Source organism: Delphinus delphis, chromosome 2 (assembly GCF_949987515.2).
Source record: "Delphinus delphis chromosome 2, mDelDel1.2, whole genome shotgun sequence".
NCBI classification, from domain to species: Eukaryota; Metazoa; Chordata; class Mammalia; order Artiodactyla; family Delphinidae; genus Delphinus; species Delphinus delphis.
Window position 1 is genome coordinate 104041994 of NC_082684.1, and position 13903 is coordinate 104055896.

The window sequence follows — 13903 nt, forward strand, 5'->3', positions numbered from 1 at the left end:
GTTCGTGCCCCGGTCTGGGAAGATCCCACATGCCGCGGAGCGGCTGGGCCCATGAGCCATGGCTGCAGAGCCTGCGCGTGCAGAGCCTGCGCGTCCAGAGCCTGTGCTCCAAAACGGGAGAGGCCACAACAGTGAGAGGCCCGCGTACTGCCAAAAAAAATTAATTAATTAAAAAAAATAAAAAACAACAAAATAAAACATTTTAAAAAGCAGAAAAAAAGTGTCTGGTTGCTAAGTACCTCACTAAGGATCCACCAGGCATCAGCCGGATGTATAGCGGGCACCACCGAGGTAAGCAGCCTCCCCACATCAGGGACTGAACAGGGCCCGCCAGGGCACGGCCGCCTGCCACTCCACGTGTTCCTTCCCCGCTCCATGCACCAAATGTTTTCCTGGCTCTGACAATGGAAGCTGCTAATGCATCCCAGAAAGTGTTTACAGAGTGTGCAGCACAAGTGCTCCACCCCAAACGCCGTGAACAATGATGCCTGCCACATGCTGGACCTCCCAAGGATGGGAAGGAGGGCTTATAGGTCAGTTCAGAGCCACTGAGCTACCTCTGAGATGCAACGCCATCAAGCCTGTCCTGAGGAGGGAGGCAAAGGCCTGGCTGGGGTCCTGGGAGGGCCTGCTTTCAGCAGAAGGCCATCGGGGGAGGGAGTAATAGTTGCTGGTGTCCTACCAACCACTGCTCCATGGAAAGGAGGCTCTGCATTCTCAGTGTGAAGTGTGTGCACTGAAAGGAATTTCATTGGAACAGCCACAGGGCTTTGGACCTGCTTCACTCTGCCCATCCCAGAAATTCCCCCCTCTCTTCTCTCTCAACCTCAGCGAAGGGTGACTGCAATTATTGCCAACGAATGAGCAACGCTTCCTCCAGAAAGGCAGTCATGCCCCTCAAGTACAGGCTGGCTCCTTTCCACCACTGGCTTCAACCTTCCATCCCAGCAAAGGGGAAGGTCATCCTCCAGCCTCACGGAGAACCAAACCAAGCAGGAAGAGCGTCTTCACAGGCCCTGCCTTCACCCCCACAGAGGATTTGGACAGTGCTTTCTCCCTGCCAATCTCACCTGGAGTCTTGTCCCCCAGATACCACTGAGCACCACCAAGTTTTGCTTATAATTTTATCCCCCTTCCTTTCTGATGCCTTATTTGGGGACTTTAATGTATATGGGTCTCTCTTTTCATAAATTATAGACTCATCTCTTATTCACTTTATAACTAGCTTAAAAGGTATCTCTAAATGAGCCACACCAACCCTCAGAATTCCCTGCTCTGATAACCAAGGTGGCCATTTCTATCCGGATTTAAGGGTGACAGAGTTTAAAATGTCTGGACTGCTACTAAACTGACAACAATTTTGAGTGATATCAAATGCTGGTGAGTATGTAGAGAGAAGGGCACTCTCCCGGACTACTAGCGGGAGTGTGCACTGGCACAACTTGGTAATAAAGAAAAATATATGTGAATAAAAATGTTGAAGATTTCATTATTGATCCTATTGGAAAAACTAAAAGAACAACTCAGAGGCAAGATCAGAAAATGGGGAAGCTTAGTTCAATCTTACCCAACACCTGGACCTATTATTCCTCTTAAGGAGAGAACCATCTGTGTTTACAAAAACCGGCTAGACAAGAAGTTGCTAAGTTCCTAAAGACAAAGATCAGTAATAGCCAAGGGGAAAAAGAAAAGACAGACTGTTCCCCCCTAGAACTAAATAGGAATTAGTGTGGGGAGTGAGCAGACAGAAAGGAACAATGAAGAAAGAGAGTGGGGATACGAGAACAACATTCCTTAATACAGAGAATAAAATGTATTGTCCATTATTCATGGAAATTCAGAAAAATGTCAAACTGTTAAGTATCCTTGCAACATTCATAAAATTGAGCATTTAAAAACAAAACTTTCTGCATACTCTCAAGAAAAATAAATCAGAAATTCAAGTAAAATAATAAAAAGAAGTTTGAAAAATTACAAAATACTCCCCTTTGCTGTCCTACCAAATTTTTAACTTTTGATTGCATAGAAGGTTTCTAGGAAAAGGTTAATTACCAAAATTGATTAAAGAAGTGGGAAAAACCTGAATAATCCAATAATCCTATAAAAAGCTTTTAAAAGTTGTCAAAGAATTACTTGCCCCAAAATGTTCTGGGCCCCATTTATTTTTACTATCAAGGTAAAATTTTACTATTTATTTTACTTTCAAATCTTCAAAGAATAGCTTATCCCTGTGCTAAACTGATCCAGAAAAGAGAAAAAGATGGAAAATGTTTCAATCCATTTTATAAAGTTAACAAAAATTTTTATATTAAAAACCTGGAAAATATAGTACCAACCAACATTACTTATGAATACAGATGTAGTACTTTTCAACAAAATATTTGCAAGCCAAATCCAGCTGAATATTTAAAAGACAGTATATCATGGCCAAGCACAGTTAATGCCGGGAGCACAAGGATGATTCAATATTAGGAAACCTATTAATATGATTCATCATGTTAGCAGGTCATACAAGTAAAAGAATATGATAATCTAGATAGCTCTGAAGAACCCTAGTAACCAAGCATATTGGAAATTGTAGCTTTAAATGGACACTATTGGCAGTAGTTGGTTGTGTGGGGGAACATAGCGCCCCAGGAAAGCAGAGATACACTAGGTGATGGCCAATCAGAATTCGGAAGCTGTACTAGGAGCCTCATTTATCATCCCCCTCCCTCCAGCCAAATATCAGAGGAGGAAAATCAACACACACAAAAGTCGATGGAGAATGGGGTCTATTAACTAGGGCAGTGTTTTTTTTCAAACTGGAAATATAGCCCATGAGTAGGTGATGAAATTAATTGGGTCTTAACCAGTCATTTTGTCATAGAATCAACTGGAATGGAGTGGATATAAAAACAGGTATCACAGTGAACCACTCATGGAAAGAATCAGCATTGTTTCTTGAAACTTTTGTTCCAAAAATATGAATGCATAGATATGTACGTGCATTGAGTCATGACGTAAAATGCACTTCCTCCTGTGGGTTTTTTTCAGTCAAAAAGCTGAAGTAACACTGAACTAGGGGATTGAGAGGAATCAATTGCTGGACTTCTACTTGCAACAGACTAAGATTGAAGGCTAGAGTTAAAGTTATGAGTAAGATGGGAAGGCAGGTATCATAGCCTCCCTATCCAAGAGTAACACCGATCTCATGAAGTAAAGCTGGCTTCACGTCACGAGGTGAGACTTGGCTACAATTCCTCATTAGCGCCGACTCTTCCCAAATCAGTAATGTTAGTGTGTGATGGTGGTGTGAGTGTAGCAACTCAACTATGCTCTCTGGAGCTATGCTGCCTCAATGAAAAACCTGGCTTTGCCAGATGAGAGTTGATTAATTATTCAAAAACAGTCACCCCTCACCCCACACATACATATATCTCTAGGGGAGGAGCAGACTTGCCCACCCCAATAATTTTGTGAGGGTTCTTTGGGGGGAGGCTTATAATTTAGTCAGTTTTATTTTTTTAATATTTTAATTAATTTTTATTGGAATATAGTTGCTTTACAATGTTGTGTTACTTTCCGCTGTATAGCAAAATCAATCAGTTATACATATATACATATCTCCTCTTTTTTGGATTTCCTTCCCATTTAGGTCACCACAGAGCACTGAGTAGAGTTCCCTGTGCTATACAGTAGGTTCTCATTAGTTACCTATTTTACATGTAGCAGCATATATGTGTCAACCCCAATCTCGCAATTCATCCCACCCCCTTCCCACTTTGGTATCCATAAGTTTGTTCTCTACATCTGTGTCTCTATTTCTGCTTTGCAACTAAGTTCATCTGTACCATTTTTTTAGATTCCACATACAAGTGATATTATTTATTTGTCTTTCTCTTTCTGACTTACTTCACTCTGAATGATACTCTCTAAGGTCTATCCACATCTCCGCAAATGGCACTATTTCATTCCTTTTTATGGCTGAGTAATATTCCATTGTATATATGTACCACATCTTCTTTATCCAGCCTACCCCAATAATTTTGGACTTGGCCATACAACCTGCTCTGTCCCTACCTCTGACTGTGTCTTCAGCTATGTGAGTTGCTTCAGCCAGTGGGGTTTTACAGAAATGACACAAGCAGACTGCATAAGAAAGACCCTTATGCCTTTGGACTTGCTCTCATGTGTCTCTTTTATCACCATGAGAAGAACATGTTCTTCTCAGCCTGCTCATCTACGAAGAAGGATGAGAGACCCATGGAGCAGAGCCCCATTAAAAAGAGGATCCCTATCAGAACAGAACCCTCACAAGATCAATGCATACAAATTTTTAAAAATAGTAACAAATACAAGCAAAATGCAATCAATGAACACGTATCTCTAGATAAATTACTCCAAAAAAAATCACAAATAAATTATAAACAACCTGATCTTGCTTTTAAAAAGTTCAGGAAGAAATACAAGAATTTAAAGAAAATATTTTAAGACAACAGAAAAAGTAAGCTTAGGAAAAAAATGGCAAAAATTGTAAAAACATTACAGATTTGAGGACCACATTAAAAAACCTTTCCTGAAACACATGCACACATGCTTATGAAGATTAAAAATTATTTACATTATGTCCAGATGAAAATATGGACTTTGAAATAAGGAAGAAATCATGTATGCATCATGGCAGACAAAGTGAGGCACATACAAGGGTTAAAAATCAGATTGGCCAGAGTTCTCTTCAGTAATACTCAATGACAAAAAATACTGAATCAATATTGACAAAGACCTTAAGAAAAAGACTGGGAAAAGCTTTCTTTGATTATATTTTTGAAATTTTTCCTGTTCTTTTTAAGAAATATTAACGTATGTTAGATCTCCTTTGTTACCATTTTTCTATAATCACGTGTATGTTTGTTTTCTACTTCACTCTTATAGGAGACCCACTCTGTCTAGTATGTCCCCAGTTGCTTATTGCATTGCACGCGCTCTATTTCTGTTGTTTGTAATGGGATCGGCTGTTTGCTGAAAAACGGCAGGAGGATGACATGAGGTATGAGACAGGGGGTGAACTAGACTAGTCCACAGCTTCGATTCTGCACTGTTGTCGGGCTCTTTCTCTTACTAAAGACGTGCTTTCCTTTTCTCTAGAGCTACACCTTCCTTTTATTTTCAACATCCAACAGTCAGGGAAGTTCTCGAGAAACCCCCTTACTCCACAGCATTTTGGTCAGAAAAGTGCTGTTTTCTTCCTCCCTACGTTATCCCACTCCACCTTCCGTGGTCTCTCCCTGTAGGAGTTTATGTTGTACAACTAGATGATAAAAATTCTGTGTCAGCAATTCTCCCCTTCAACTCTACGTCCCTTGCCATTTCTGGTGTCAAACCAGGCCTCTTTGGGGACAATACCCGCTTATTTTTGTGTCCCATCAAGGCCCTCAATTTCACTCTTCTTACCAAAAGTTTACTAGATAGTCACAATTTGTGACAGTCCTCATTAGGGAAACCTCTGTCCTGCTCAGAACGCAAGGAGACACATGTCAGCCTGCAGGGTCCTCTCTCACTCAGGTCTAGACTTCACAGTACTCAGAAAACAGTACTTCAGAGTTCGTGTTTACAAACAGGTACCATCTCCTTGTTTTAATGGAGATAAACTTCGTTCTTTTTGTTGCTGTTTGTTTGTTTTATATAGTTTTGAGGGAAGGAACTTGTTACACCTCCATTATGCCATTGCCATTGAAAACAACAGGGTTTTTGTTCTTGGAACTTTGCCCAAATAACTTTAAAGACCTTCTGCACTGGTCAAAACTATAATACTGAAGAGAAAAGTCATGCCTTAGTAGTTACTAAACACATTACAAAGTTATAAGAACTTGAAAAGTATGATATTAGCCCAGGAAGCAACTGACAGAAATTTTAATGTTTAAAAAGAAATATAAGACTAGAAGAAAACATAGATTACACCTATTTTCTCTCAGTAGGAGTTTATTTCTAAGCATGATGCAAAGGCAAAGAATTCTTAAATTGAGACTCCTAGACTAGGCGACTTGAAAATTTTAAATGTCAATTTATCAAAAACATAAATAAAATTAAAATATTAATGACAAAATGGGGAAATTATTTGCAGCATATTAAAGACAAAGGACTCATATTCTTTACATATAAAAAGCCATATACAAATTAATGAGAAATCCTCAGTAGAAAAATATGAAGATAAAATCTTTTATTCTATTCCTAATGTCTCAAGGAGACCATACACAAAAGCAGTAATACAAATGGCCCAAAAGTATTTTTAAGAATCTCTCACTACTAAGATTTCCTTAAATCCTATATTGCCAACTATTTTGCAGAGTACACATTGATAGACGCTTTCTGAAAGGCAACTTGATAGTATCAATCAAAGGTCTTAAAACTGCACATAGCTTTTGACCCCAAGATTATGCTTCAATAAATATCTTCCTAGAAATGTTTTCAAAGGAAATAATAATAAATGCGAGCAAAGATGGATCTGCAAACATATTTTCATAGCAGCATTATTTGCAACAGCAAAAAACTGATGAATTTAAATGTTCAGCAGTAAAAGAATTAGTTAATAAAATATAGCACACCAAATGATGCAATACTATGAAGACATTAAATATTAAAATAAAAATATTTAATGACATGTAGAAATATTCCTCATGTTGTTAAATCTTTACAAAGCTATAATCAAAATACAGTGTGACCACTTTTTAAAAGATACATATATATGTTAATATTCTAAGAAGAATATTGGAAATGTATGCAACAAAATCCTAACAACTGTTAGAATGAAAGGTGGTTTTTTTTCATCTTTGTCCTTTCCTGTGTTTTCCACATTTTTTTATAATGAATATGTTTATGTTTTTAAATCAGGGGGAAAATGAAAATTTCAAAAGAGAAAGTGAAGAGAATTTAAAGAGACCTTTAATACTATAAATGAGTTTTTATTAATAAAATAGAGTAATTCTTCCTTTTAAAAATTTTTTTTCAAAATAACATGTTATTATATTTGTAAATGAAGGCTTGGAGAACAGATGAATTTCTGAGCATTTGACCACAATAATTTATAGCATACATTAGCTGGAGCTGTTCAGTGCTGACAAATTCCAGAAAGTAATTGCATAAAATACTTGGGAGAGGAAATTGCTTTATGCTTCCATGCTACTTATGGAAATTAGCATCTTTGTAAAAATAAACTGAGAGCAATCACAATCATAAACCTTGAAATGTGGTTTCCAAAAGATGTTAGCTCTGCTGCTTTAGGATCCATTAGCAATGCAGAGGGGAAACACTGCCTACTTTTTTTTTTCTCTGTTATGAAATAACTGCATACAATTGGTTTTTTCCTCCTGGATCTTTAATCCCTCCCTTTCTCCTTGCTGCCTCCCTTGGCAGTGCATATATACTGAAGTGTTCACTTTGCTCAGAAGAAGCTTCCTAATGATCCTGTTTCCTTCTCAAAGAGTATTACATATTTCCTTTTTTTTTTAACATCTTTATTGGAGTATAATTGCTTTACAATGGTGTGTTAGTTTCTGCTGTTTAACAAAGTGAATCAGCTATACATATAAATACATCCCCATATCCCCTCCCTCTTGCGTCTCCCTCCCACCCTCCCTATCCCACCCCTCTAGGTGGTCACAAAGCACTGAGCTGATCTCCCTGTGCTATGCAGCTTCTTCCCACTAGCTATCTACTTTACATTTGGTAGTGCATATATGTCAATGCTACTCTCTCACGTCGTCCCAGCTTACCCTTTCCCCTCCCTGTGTCCTCCAGTCCATTTTCTACATCTGCGTCTTTATTCCTGTCCTGCCCTTAGGTTCTTCAGAACCATTTTTTTTTTTTAGATTCCATATATATGTTAGCATACGGTACCTGTTTTTCTCTTTCTGACTTACTTCACTCCGTTTGACACACCCTAGGTCCATCCACCTCACTACAAATAACTCAATTTTGTTTCTTTTTATGGCTGAGTAATATTCCATTGTATATAGGTGCCACATCTTTACCCATTCATCCGATGATGGACATTTAGGTTGCTTCCATCTCCTGGCTATTGTAAATAGAGCTGCAGTGAACATTTTGGTACATGACTCTTTCTGAATTATGGTTTTCTCAGGGTATATGCCCAGTAGTGGGATTGCTGGGTTGTATGGTAGTTCTATTTTTAATATTTTAAGTAACCTCCATACTGTTCTCCACAGTGGCTGTATCAATTTACATTCCCACCAACAGTGCAAGAGGGTTCCCTTTTCTCCACACCCTCTCCAGCATTGTTTGTAGATTTTGTGATGATGGCCATTCTGACTGGTGTGAGGTGATATCTCACTGTGGTTCTGATTTGCATTTTTCTAATGATTAGTGATGTTGAGCATCCTTTCATGTGTTTGTTTGCCATCTGTATATCTTCTTTGGAGAAATGTCTATTTACATCTTCTGCTCATTTTTGGATTGGGTTGTTTTTTTGATACTGAGCTGCATGAGCTACTTGTATATTTTGGAGATTAATCCTTTGTCAGTTGCTTCGTTTGTAAATATTTTCTCCCATTCTGAGGGTTGTCTTCTCGCCTTGTTTATGGTTTCCTTTGCTGTGCAAAAGCTTTTAAGTTTCACTAGGTCCAATTTGTTTATTTTTGGTTTTATTTCTGTTTCTTTAGGAGGTGATCTTGCTGTGATTTATGTCACAGAGTGTTCTGCCTGTTTTCCTCTAAGAGTTTTATCGTGTCTGGCCTTACATTTAAGTCTCTAATCCATTTTGAGTGTATTTTTGTGTATGGTGTTAGGGAGTGTTCTGATTTCATTCTTTTACATGTAACTGCCCAGTTTTCCCAGCACCACTTATTAAAGAGGCTTATTCAGTCCCTCACATTTTGCAATCCACAGCTTCCCCTGAAGCTACTCTCTCAAACATAACTGACAATTTCACAAGATCAGGATGAATTTTCACCTTCGTGTGTCCCTAAAACTAGCTCAGAACCTAAAGGAATTTTCAATTCTTCCCTCTTTCTCTCTCAGTCCCACATAATCACTTGTCAAGTTCTATCCCTTCAGGTTCTAAAATGGTGCCCATAATCACATGCTCTTGCTGAGGACTACTCCCCCCTCCCCACGGCCCCATGCTCTCTTGCGAACTGAGCTGAAGTTCTCATCAGTCCCAACCTGCACTGGTGCCAGCGGCATCCCAAGTATCTTTCACTCAAGTGTGTTCCCAGGGGTCCAATGGAGTCTTACTGGTGTCTCCCATCACCTCCTGGTCAACGCCCACAGGACTCCATGCTGCCCACTGAATCAAGTCCTCTTCATCGTTAATTTATTTAGTGTGCTCGGCAAGGTCCTCCCCAGTGTAGCCACAAACTATCTTTGTTCATCCTTATTTCATACCTCATGCTGTCAAATACCCTACTCTTCAAACATACAGTGTCAGTGGAAACAAAGAGGACAAAACAGATTAAAGAGACATTTCTTTCTTTCTTTTTTTAAAGTCTTTATTGAATTTATTACAATTTTCTTCTGTTTTATGTTTTGGTTTTTTGACCGCAAGGCATGTGGGATCTTAGCTCCCTGACCAGGGATCGAACCCGCATCCCCTGCACTGGAAGGTGAAGTCTTAACCACTAGACCACCAGGGAAGTCCCTAAGAGATATTTCTGAGATGGAACAAATGGAAGTTAGTGGCCGGATGGGTACAGGGCAGGGGCAAACAGAGAAGAAGGCATCTAGAGTGGCCCCAGGATTCTGGGTCAAATGACTAGAAGATGGAGAATCCAGGCACTGAGACAGAGCTGGGTGGGTGGTGAGGATTTCCATTTAGGAAATATTGTGTCTGAGGTCCGCAAGGAATATCCTGGTGGAGGTAAGTAGCAGCTCACAGATATACTGATCTGCAGCTCATGGAAGAGGCTCACAGAAACCTCTCAGAGATACTGGGTGTCTTCCATTTTAGTGAGGTTACCGAGAAGAAAGAAGGGAAGGAAGGAAGAAAGGAAGAAAGAAAGGAAAGAAGGAAGGAAGGAAAGGAGGGAGAGAGCGAGAAAGAAAGAAAAAGAGAGAGAGAGGGAGGGAGGAAGGAAGGGAGGAAGGCCAAAACTAAGCTATCAAAATTGTCTTTTATTTTCAATGTTTACATTTAACAGTTGATGTAAAATAATAGACTTTTTTTTATCTGCGCCACCAGGGAAGCTCCCAATTTTTCTACAATTTAAATGTTTTATTTGCATAATTTATCTGCTAGCGGTCAGGGCCTCTAGACACAGAGTGTCAAGTGATGACAATGAGCTCAATCAATTGATTGTTATTCTCTTAAACGTCTTCCCTGCATAGGGGACAGCGGGAAAAGTGTCACAGAACTCGCCTGGAGAGTTCTGTGGAAGGATGATCAGAAGGTATGGTGATCACGCATATGAGAACAAAGAGAGAAACAGATGAAAAGGATGAAAAAACAAAAGGTCCTACCACAAATTAACTGATATCATAAGAAGCTACTGTAAAGGGTGCATCCAAGTGTCTATGGATCTCTAACCAAGGCTCATGGAGGACCCGATTCAGTCACGAGGGAACTGACACAGGTCACCGTCTCAGACTGAATGTGCCACTTCCTTCTCCTGGGTCAGAAGAGTGATTTGGAGGAGCCAGGGGATTTCTGTAACTCACAACGAACACCCAAGTGTGGATTCTGACTTCTGATTTAAAGGAGATGGAGTGAAAGCGAACGTTAGGATTAATGTTGGTGGTGTCACAGCGGGAGAACTGCCACCAATGCCACCAAAACCACAGCCAACACCAAGACATGAACCTACTAATACTGGAGCTTCCACCGTGGTAACAGCCACGGAGACAAAACCACCACCAAGACCAGAACCACCAAGATATCCGGAATCACTGAGACCAGAACCACTCCCAACCCCAGGACTGATGAAAACCATAATGATTAAGATCAGAAACAGCGACAAGACCAAAAACAATGCCAGAGAGAACCTCTGAGACCAGAACCACCTAACGTAACAATACTTAAAACATCAGACCGGAACCACTGGAATCAGAGACCAGAACTACCACCAAGACCAGCATGGCCCTAGGACTAGAACCAACATGTCTAATTTTAGTATCAAGATGCTGACCCTTCCCAATGCCGAAACACTGGAATTTAGGGGGCAAAGCTCGTGATAAGGAGGAGCTAAGTACACACATTCTCAAGAGGGCTACCAACATAAGGTGACCTCTCCCTGAGAGCTCCCTAAGAAGGGATACCAGCTACCACCTCACTCCTTCCCCTCTAAGAAGGAGGACTGAGATGTATTGAAGAAATAAAAGAATCACTCATTGAGACTGGGGATGCCTGCAAGGAGAGACTGGCGATCCTCTCTCCAGGTGGGTATGAGCTTAGACTGGATCCACTGATCTGTCCTAGCAGAGCAAGGACCAGAGAACTGAAGGGAGTTGGCAGGACAGAGAGAGGAGCCAGCGCTGGAGCATCCCACACCCCCACCAACTGCACAGCAAGGATGTGAGCACTTCCTGTGGATTAAGTGGACAACACCAAAGGAACCGGGTTTAAGCCATCCTGCCAGCACCCCACCCAACAGGGTTGCCTGGAGGCAAGAAGATCCCAGCAGCACGAGGCAAGCCGGAGCTGGACCTCCTGCTTCAGGAAAGGCAGGTCCTGCAGAGCGCTCTGAAGAATTTACATGTGCTACCCAGAGGGCAGAGAGTCCATGAGAGCTAGAGACGGTGACAACTACCAGAGAGAGGCATCCAGTTAAGTCAAGAGCTGTTTGACCTTCTCCCCATCCCCTCTCCTTGCTCCCAACCCCAGCTGGACCGAGAATAACTAAAAGGAAGAAAGAACCCCACACCAGTCCTTACCACCGGTTGAGGTGAGAAGAGAATGGACCACAGTACGACCCCACTTCAGGTACCTGGAGCCACGTGTCAAGGCTAGACTAGACAGAAGGGAGATAAGATTTAAATCAAGCAGGGAATCAAAATTTTAAATTGGACTGGACTTTTAATAAATGAAAGGGAATCTGCCCAAGATTGCACGAGGCATGGAAATGGAATGGATTTGGCAAAGCAGGGCTGGAGCCCATGATTTGCTCCATATTTCTATCCCCCTGAGTTGAGACTTCTCAATGAAGAAGGCTGGAAGAGAGAGCTGGAACAGCAGCACCTGTCTTCTCAGGGAAGATCAGGGTCCCTAAGGAGCAGGCCCAGAGCAACAGGAAGCTCCCAGGGCCAGGGTGTAACCGGAAGATGGGAGGCCTTTCCAGCTGCCTGAGTGAGGGAAACGGTGAGCTCCTCCAGAAACAGTCAAGAACGAGTTAGAGAAACACAAGACTGCTGACCTCATGGCTTGCTCTGCAATCTATCACAATTATTTGTGGCCAGTGAATATAAAGGTTTCAGTTTTAGCTGATTTAATAAAGAAAATCTAGTTTTTATTAAATGAGTTGGCACATTCCTTGCTCCTTGCAGCTCAGCCTCACACGGCTATTAACTCTCCACCAGCCTCCTGGTGGCAGCACTTATAAGGAAGGGGAGAGACCAAAGAAGACCCCCAAGGGCCCCCCAGACACCCAAATCCCAAGATACCTCAGAGGAGCAGCTTTGACTCAAACTCAGGCTGACCCTAGGGAGATAACCAAGTGTCCAACCCTTGGGCACCCCAAACTGACTTAGCCTTGCCTAGAACATTCTCCAGGCCCCGTGATGGGACCAGCCACATCCTCAGCAGAAATCACAGGCATCTCGCTTGTTTCAAAGGGTTAATACAGCAACAGCACTGACTTAGTACACTTACTACATGCCAGACAGTTTTCATTTTGCTTGTTACTTTTTTCCTCTTCACAATGGATTAACTCCTCCAGAAAATTCTATGAGGTAGACACCCCCTCTCTACAAATGTGGACACTGAGACGCAGAGACGTCTGTATAACAGGCCTTGAAGTGGTGGAGCTGGGATTCCAACAGCTGACGCTGTGGATGATGAAGACCGCTGGCCTGAAATCTCCGCTTACAGCCTTCTGTGCACACTGCCCCAGTACATGGAAACAACACTGCAGCGGCACAAAGATATGGAAAAATGCAAAAGCGGTCAGTGCGTGACTCAAGCTGGGCAAACACTGCCCTTGGCCAAAGGTCAACAGACTGCCTCAAAACACATTTAAATTTTATAGGGTGGAAGAAGGCAAAATGAAACTCGGTGCCTTGAAGACTCAGCCTCATTTGACCAGGAACAAATCTCTGGGGCTCTCACAGCCTGTTTCAGATCTGCTGATGGGATGGAAAAGCAAGTCTCCATCCTTTTGCCCCAACACTATACCTCGCTGACCACAGAAATCCTAAAGTTACCCTGAAAATATTACCATGTGTTCTAATAAAAGTTACCTATTGAAATGCGAATATGGGGTAGCACCAATAAAATGAATAATGGGGGAGAAGATGTACCTCACTAACCAGCTCTGCATGAGCCCCCGAAATCATGGGACACTGGAGCTGAAAGAGGCCTTAGAAACACTAAGTACAGGAGTGAAATGAGAAGCAGAGAAGTCTGATTAATCTATCCCAGGGTGGATCTCTTTATATGTGTGTATATGCTCATCTAATAGACGTTAGAGCCCTTATTACGTGCCAGGCCCTTTGCCAGCCCTGGGAGTACAGAGGCCACCAAGCCATGTAATGAGAAGTTACATGTGCAAGGAGGGGTTGCCTTGCTTTAATTCACACAAGATACTGTATGGACCAGCACGTTCTAGTTCACACAAGGTACGGTATGGGCCGGCAGCATGTACCTCAGGACACAACACTAAGATGTGCTCTGCACCTTTAGATCTGGGGGTACAAACTGCTTGGCTGAATCTAGTCTACAAATATATATGTCTGGCTTTCAATGCTTTAACAACTGAGA

At 41.5% G+C, this 13903-nt stretch overlaps 1 protein-coding gene across 1 annotated transcript in view; it reads right to left on the reverse strand.

Annotated features, from left to right (window-relative positions):
- The window catches only part of ADAMTSL3 (ADAMTS like 3), a 370467-nt gene that overhangs the window by 352992 nt on the left and 3572 nt on the right, over nucleotides 1-13903 (reverse strand). The gene's annotated exons all lie outside the window — the stretch shown is intronic.